At 47.1% G+C, this 7,000-nt stretch overlaps 10 non-coding genes across 10 annotated transcripts; 3 read left to right on the forward strand and 7 right to left on the reverse strand.

Annotated features, from left to right (window-relative positions):
* The first annotated feature begins 1,628 nt into the window (after positions 1-1,628).
* Positions 1,629-1,699, forward strand: TRNAG-GCC (transfer RNA glycine (anticodon GCC)). The gene has a single exon. It is a non-coding gene; the product is annotated as a tRNA-Gly (tRNA).
* A 71-nt stretch (positions 1,700-1,770) lies between these two features.
* Positions 1,771-1,842, reverse strand: TRNAW-CCA (transfer RNA tryptophan (anticodon CCA)). The gene has a single exon. It is a non-coding gene; the product is annotated as a tRNA-Trp (tRNA).
* A 248-nt stretch (positions 1,843-2,090) lies between these two features.
* TRNAN-GUU (transfer RNA asparagine (anticodon GUU)) lies at positions 2,091-2,164 on the reverse strand. Its single transcript has one exon. It is a non-coding gene; the product is annotated as a tRNA-Asn (tRNA).
* Positions 2,165-2,512: 348 nt separating this feature from the next.
* TRNAC-ACA (transfer RNA cysteine (anticodon ACA)) lies at positions 2,513-2,584 on the reverse strand. The gene has a single exon. It is a non-coding gene; the product is annotated as a tRNA-Cys (tRNA).
* A 247-nt stretch (positions 2,585-2,831) lies between these two features.
* Positions 2,832-2,905, reverse strand: TRNAN-GUU (transfer RNA asparagine (anticodon GUU)). The gene has a single exon. It is a non-coding gene; the product is annotated as a tRNA-Asn (tRNA).
* Positions 2,906-3,112: 207 nt separating this feature from the next.
* TRNAG-GCC (transfer RNA glycine (anticodon GCC)) lies at positions 3,113-3,183 on the forward strand. Its single transcript has one exon. It is a non-coding gene; the product is annotated as a tRNA-Gly (tRNA).
* A 1,621-nt stretch (positions 3,184-4,804) lies between these two features.
* Positions 4,805-4,875, forward strand: TRNAG-GCC (transfer RNA glycine (anticodon GCC)). Its single transcript has one exon. It is a non-coding gene; the product is annotated as a tRNA-Gly (tRNA).
* A 388-nt stretch (positions 4,876-5,263) lies between these two features.
* On the reverse strand, positions 5,264-5,337 carry TRNAN-GUU (transfer RNA asparagine (anticodon GUU)). Its single transcript has one exon. It is a non-coding gene; the product is annotated as a tRNA-Asn (tRNA).
* Positions 5,338-5,685: 348 nt separating this feature from the next.
* Positions 5,686-5,757, reverse strand: TRNAC-ACA (transfer RNA cysteine (anticodon ACA)). Its single transcript has one exon. It is a non-coding gene; the product is annotated as a tRNA-Cys (tRNA).
* Positions 5,758-6,005: 248 nt separating this feature from the next.
* TRNAN-GUU (transfer RNA asparagine (anticodon GUU)) lies at positions 6,006-6,079 on the reverse strand. The gene has a single exon. It is a non-coding gene; the product is annotated as a tRNA-Asn (tRNA).
* Between the last annotated feature and the right edge of the window lie 921 nt (positions 6,080-7,000).

The raw sequence follows: 7,000 nt of genomic DNA on the forward strand, positions 1-7,000 counted from the left end.
CAAGGCTGCGTTCCTTTGACTTCGTTTTTGAAAGGAAATATATGAACTCAGTGGGGAATAAAATGGTAAACAGTGACCCCAACATGATTTGACCACGCAACCTTCTGATCTGGAGTCAGACGCGCTACCGTTGCGCCACAAGGTCCTTACACTTACAGCCTTCAAGCCAGATCAGCAAATGCTGTGGGCCTTTTGACTTATTTTCCCCTCCTCATATGCCTACAGTTGTATTACAGGGCTAGGCCTTTTGTTTTCTATCCTAATTATGAAATTGACTGCAGGTGCAGAGAGAACGCAGAGGATTGAAATGTTCAGGTAAAGGGTCTTAAGCAGGAGAGAGCAGAGGTACGTATCTGTGTTTCATTAAAGTGTTTCATGCAGGCAAAAAGGATACTTCCCTGGGTGGGCTTGAACCACCATCCTTTCTGTTAACAACCGAACTCGCTAACCATTTGCACCACAGAGGTTAATAACTGTAGCACAGTTCCTGAGACTCAATATATATCTTGATAATTGTGTGCCTGCCTGGAGCTTGTGTTATATAATGCGTCTTTATGCCATACAGCATTTCTCATTTGCTTAGTGTCTTGTTATTGTTGGACGTAATGATGAATAGACTACTGTCTAATGGTCTTAGAGCCAGTATTACTACCGGTCCCAGTGTATGAGACACATACATGACTTTTCTGTTGCCTGCTTAGCATAGCTCCCTGCTCCTCTGTAGGTGTGCTACCAGCCAGTAAGGCGTGTACCTTGCCCATCAGATGTGTTATGTTAGACTTGACTTCTCTGTGAGCAAAGTCTCCCTCCCATAGCAGGTGCTTTCTCTGAACTCTTGACTTGTAAGACTGCTGGGAAAGGCCCTCCCTAGCCCCTCACTCAGATAGATACATTTACCTTCAGAGCTCAGCTTTGGAGAAAGAGATTGGGGAGAGAGCAAATAGGGGAAGGCCCATGGTGCACACTTTATTTTACATAAAAGCTCGGGCTTGTGGGAGGACAGGGACAAGAGGGTTCTCAGGGAAAGAAATCCCAGGAGTATTGAGGGCTAGGCCCTGAAACACAACAATCCCAGATTGGCAAGGCACAATATGCCTGTGCAACAGGCCTGACCCTAGGCTTCCGGAGTTCTTGGTCACCAAAGGCTCCAGTGATCTAAGCCCGACCAGGGCTTTGCCGGACCAGGGCTGTAGGCCGCGTTGGGAGCGCGTTAGGGACGCGTAAAGGGACGCAGGGCGCAGAACTCTGCCCGTTTCACCCCAGCATTTAGGGGAGGACACAGAATCTGGGAAAGCCAGTGGGAAGGATTTTCCAGGAGGAGAGTTCAGTGAGATAATCTGAAACACAATAGTGCTGGTGATCTGGTGGGTGCATTCTGTGAACCACTTTTGTCGGAGCAGCCTGCCATCATGCCCTGATAAACACAACTCTAGCCCCAAGCCAGTGACCTCAGCAAATGCAAAGACATTCATAGTTATAGTCTCCTGCATCTGATTCTTGCCATCTTCATGTGAAACGTTGGCGTTATCATGTCTGCTGCGCACACTTTGTTCATATGTGTACAATGTAAGTATGTGCACCTGATCACTGTCTTGGGCAGAGCTCTGCCTGTGAGCAACCCATGTGAAGCATTGGTGGTTCAGTGGTAGAATTCTCGCCTGCCACGCGGGAGGCCCGGGTTCGATTCCCGGCCAATGCAAGACTGCTTTCTTTTGACTTTGTTTTCGAAAGGAAATATATGAACTCAGTGGGGAATAAAATGGTAAGCAGTGACCCCGACGTGATTTGAACACGCAACTTTCTGATCTGGAGTCAGACGCGCTACCGTTGCGCCACAAGGTCCGTACACTTACAGCCTTCGGAGCCAGATCAGCAAATGCTGTTGGCCTTTTGACTTATTTTCCCCTCCTCATATGCCTACAGTTGTATTACAGGGCTTGGCCTTTTGTTTTCTATCCTAATTATGAAATTGACTGCAGGTGCAGAGAGAACGCAGAGGATTGAAATATTCAGGGAAAGGGTGTCCAGCAGGAGAGTGCAAAGGTATGTATCTGTGTTTCGTTCAAGTGCTTCATGCAGGCAAAATGATACGTCCCTGGTTGGGCTTGAACCACCAACCTTTCGGTTAACAGCCGAACGCGCTAACCGATTGCGCCACAGAGACGAGTGACTGCAGCATCTTTCCTTAGACTCAATATATATCTTGATATGTATGCGCCTGCCTGGAGCTTGCCATATTTAAGCCATCATCATGTGAAACTTTGGCGTTGTCATGTCTGCTGCGCACACTTTGTTCATATGTGTACAATTTAAGTGTGTGACCTGATCACTGTCTTGGACAGAGCTATGCCTGTGAACACCCCATGTGAAGCATTGGTGGTTCAGTGGTAGAATTCTCGCCTGCCACGCGGGAGGCCCGGGTGCGATTCCCGGCCAATGCAAGGCTGCGTTCTTTTGACTTTGTTTTCGAAAGGAAATACATGAACTCAGTGGGGAATAAAATGGTAAGCAGTGACCCCGACGTGATTTGAACACACAACCTTCTGATCTGTAGTCAGACGCACTACCGTTGCGCCACGAGGTCCTTACACTTACAGCCTTCAAGCCAGATCAACAAATGCTGATGGCCTTTTGACTTATTTTCCCCTCGTCATATGCCTACAGTTGTATTACAGAGCTTGACCTTTTGTTTTCTATCCTAATTATGAAATTGACTGCAGGTGCCGAGAGAACGCAGAGAATTGAAATATTCAGGGAAAGGGTGTCCAGCAGGAGAGAGCAAAGGTATGTATCTGTTTTCCATTCAAGTGTTTCATGCAGGCAAAATAATACGTCCCTGGGTGGGCTTGAACCACCAACCTTTCGGTTAACAGCCGAACGCGCTAACCAATTGCGCCACAGAGACGAGTGACTACAGCATCTTTCCTTAGACTCACTATATATCTTGATATGTATGTGCCTGCCTGGAGCTTGTCTTATATAAGCCATCATCATGTGAAACTTTGGCGTTGTCATGTCTGCTGCGCACACTTTGTTCATATGTGTACAATTTAAGTGTGTGCACCTGATCACTGTCTTGGACAGAGCTATGCCTGTGAACTCCCCATGTGAAGCATTGGTGGTTCAGTGGTAGAATTCTCGCCTGCCACGCGGGAGGCCCGGGTTTGATTCCCGGCCAATGCAAGGCTGTGTTCCTTCGACTTCGTTTTTGAAAGGAAATATATGAACTCAGTGGGGAATAAAATGGTAAACAGTGACCCCGACGTGATTTGACCACGCAACCTTCTGATCTGGAGTCAGACGCGCTACCGTTGCGCCACAAGGTCCTTACACTTACAGCCTTCAAGCCAGATCAACAAATGCTGTGGGCCTTTTGACTTATTTTCCCCTCCTCATATGCCTACAGTTGTATTACAGGGCTAGGCCTTTTGTTTTCTATCCTAATTATGAAATTGACTGCAGGTGCAGAGAGAACGCAGAGGATTGAAATGTTCAGATAAAGGGTCTTAAGCAGGAGAGAGCAGAGGTACGTATCTGTGTTTCATTAAAGTGTTTCATGCAGGCAAAAAGGATACTTCCCTGGGTGGGCTTGAACCACCATCCTTTCTGTTAACAACCGAACGCGCTAACCATTTGCACCACAGAGGTTAATAACTGTAGCACAGTTCCTGAGACTCAATATATATCTTGATAATTGTGTGCCTGCCTGGAGCTTGTGTTATATAATGCGTCTTTATGCCATACAGCATTTCTCATTTGCTTAGTGTCTTGTTATTGTTGGACGTAATGATGAATAGACTACTGTCTAATGGTCTTAGAGCCAGTATTACTACCGGTCCCAGTGTATGAGACACATACATGACTTTTCTGTTGCCTGCTTAGCATAGCTCCCTGCTCCTCTGTAGGTGTGCTACCAGCCAGTAAGGCGTGTGCCTTGCCCATCAGATGTGTTATGTTAGACTTGACTTCTCTGTGAGCAAAGTCTCCCTCCCATAGCAGGTGCTTTCTCTGAACTCTTGACTTGTAAGACTGCTGGGAAAGGCCCTCCCTAGCCCCTCACTCAGATAGATACATTTACCTTCAGAGCTCAGCTTTGGAGAAAGAGATTGGGGAGAGAGCAAATAGGGGAAGGCCCATGGTGCGCACTTTATTTTACATAAAAGCTCGGGCTTGTGGGAGGACAGGGACAAGAGGGTTCTCAGGGAAAGAAATCCCAGCTGATGGCTAGGCCCTGAAACACAACAATCCCGGATTGGCAAGGCACAATATGCCTGTGCAACAGGCCTGACCCTAGGCTTCCGGAGGTCTTGGTCACCAAAGGCTCCAGTGATCTCAGCCCGACCAGGGCTGTGCCCGACCAGGGCTGTTGGCCGCGTTGGGAGCGCATTAGGGACGTGTAAAGGGACGCAGGGCGCAGAACTCTGCCCGTTTCACCCCAGCATTTAGGGGAGGACACAGAATCTGGGAAAGCCAGTGGGAAGGATTTTCCAGGAGGAGAGTTCAGTGAGATAATCTGAAACACAATAGTGCTGGTGATCTGGCGGATGCATTCTGTGAACCACTTTTGTCGGAGCAGCCTGCCATCATGCCCTGATAAACACAACTCTAGTCCCAAGCCAGTGACCTCAGCAAATGCAAAGACATTCATAGTTATAGTCTCCTGCATCTGATTCTTGCCATCTTCATGTGAAACGTTGGCGTTATCATGTCTGCTGCGCACACTTTGTTCATATGTGTACAATTTAAGTGTGTGCACCTGATCACTGTCTTGTGCAGAGCTCTGCCTGTGAGCAACCCATGTGAAGCATTGGTGGTTCAGTGGTAGAATTCTCGCCTGCCACGCGGGAGGCCCGGGTTCGATTCCCGGCCAATGCAAGACTGCTTTCTTTTGACTTTGTTTTCGAAAGGAAATATATGAACTTAGTGGGGAATAAAATGGTGAGCAGTGACCCCGACGTGTTCACACGCAACCTTCTGATCTGGAGTCAGACGCGCTACCGTTGCGCCACGAGGTCCTTACACTTACAACTTTCGGAGCCAGATCAACAAATGCGGTGGGCCTTTTGACTTATTTTCCCCTCCTCATATGCCTACAGTTGTATTACAGAGCTTGACCTTTTGTTTTCTATCCTAATTATGAAATTGACTGCAGGTGCCGAGAGAACGCAGAGGATTGAAATATTCAGGGGAAGGGTGTCCAGCAGGAGAGAGCAAAGGTATGTATCTGTTTTCCATTCAAGTGTTTCATGCAGGCAAAATAATACGTCCCTGGGTGGGCTTGAACCACCAACCTTTCGGTTAACTGCCGAACGCGCTAACCGATTGCGCCACAGAGACGAGTGACTACAGCAACTTTCCTTAGACTCAATATATATCTTGATATGTATGTGCCTGCCTGGAGCTTGTCTTATATAAGCCATCATCATGGGAAACTTTGGCGTTGTCATGTCTGCTGCGCACACTTTGTTCATATGTGTACAATTTAAGTGTGTGACCTGATCACTGTCTTGGACAGAGCTATGCCTGTGAACACCCCATGTGAAGCATTGGTGGTTCAGTGGTAGAATTCTCGCCAGCCACGCGGGAGGCCCGGGTGCGATTCCCGGCCAATGCAAGGCTGCGTTCTTTTGACTTTGTTTTCGAAAGGAAATACATGAACTCAGTGGGGAATAAAATGGTAAGCAGTGACCCCGACGTGATTTGAACACGCAACCTTCTGATCTGTAGTCAGACGCGCTACCGTTGCGACACAAGGTCCTTACACTTACAGCTTTCGGAGCCAGATCAACAAATGCTGTGGGCCTTTTGACTTATTTTCCCCTCCTCATATGCCTACAGTTGTATTACAGAGCTTGACCTTTTGTTTTCTATCCTAATTATGAAATTGACTGCAGGTGCCGAGAGAACGCAGAGGATTGAAATATTCAGGGAAAGGGTGTCCAGCAGGAGAGAGCAAAGGTATGTATCTGTTTTCCATTCAAGTGTTTCATGCAGGCAAAATAATACGTCCCTGGGTGGGCTTGAACCACCAACCTTTCGGTTAACAGCCGAACGCGCTAACCGACTACGCCACAGAGACGAATGAATACAGCATCTTTCCTTAGACTCAATATATATCTTGATATGTATGTGCCTGCCTGGAGCTTGTCTTATATAAGCCATCATCATGTGAAACTTTGGCGTTGTCATGTCTGCTGCGCACACTTTGTTCATATGTGTACAATTTAAGTGTGTGCACCTGATCACTGTCTTGGACAGAGCTATGCCTGTGAACTCCCCATGTGAAGCATTGGTGGTTCAGTGGTAGAATTCTTACCTGCCACGCGGGAGGCCGGGGTTCGATTCCCGGCCAATGCAAGGCTGCGTTCCTTTGACTTTGTTTTTGAAAGGAAATATATGAACTCAGTGGGGAATAAAATGGTAAACAGTGACCCCGACGTGATTTGACCAGGCAACCTTCTGATCTGGAGTCAGACGCGCTACCGTTGCGCCACAAGGTCCTTACACTTACAGCCTTCAAGCCAGATCAACAAATGCTGTGGGCCTTTTGACTTATTTTCCCCTCCTCATATGCCTACAGTTGTATTACAGGGCTAGGCCTTTTGTTTTCTATCCTAATTATGAAATTGACTGCAGGTGCAGAGAGAACGCAGAGGATTGAAATGTTCAGGTAAAGGGTCTTAAGCAGGAGAGAGCAGAGGTACGTATCTGTGTTTCATTAAAGTGTTTCATGCAGGCAAAAAGGATACATCCCTGGGTGGGCTTGAACCACCAAACGTTCTGTTAACAACCAAAGGCGCTAACCATTTGCACCACAGAGGTTAATAACTGTAGCACAGTTCCTGAGACTCAATATATATCTTGATAATTGTGTGCCTGCCTGGAGCTTGTGTTATATAATGCGTCTTTATGCCATACAGCATTTCTCATTTGCTTAGTGTCTTGTTATTGTTGGACGTAATGATGAATAGACTACTGTCTAATGGTCTTAGAGCCAGTA

The sequence above is a fragment of the Lissotriton helveticus genome, chromosome 1_2 (assembly GCF_964261635.1).
Source record: "Lissotriton helveticus chromosome 1_2, aLisHel1.1, whole genome shotgun sequence".
NCBI classification, from domain to species: Eukaryota; Metazoa; Chordata; class Amphibia; order Caudata; family Salamandridae; genus Lissotriton; species Lissotriton helveticus.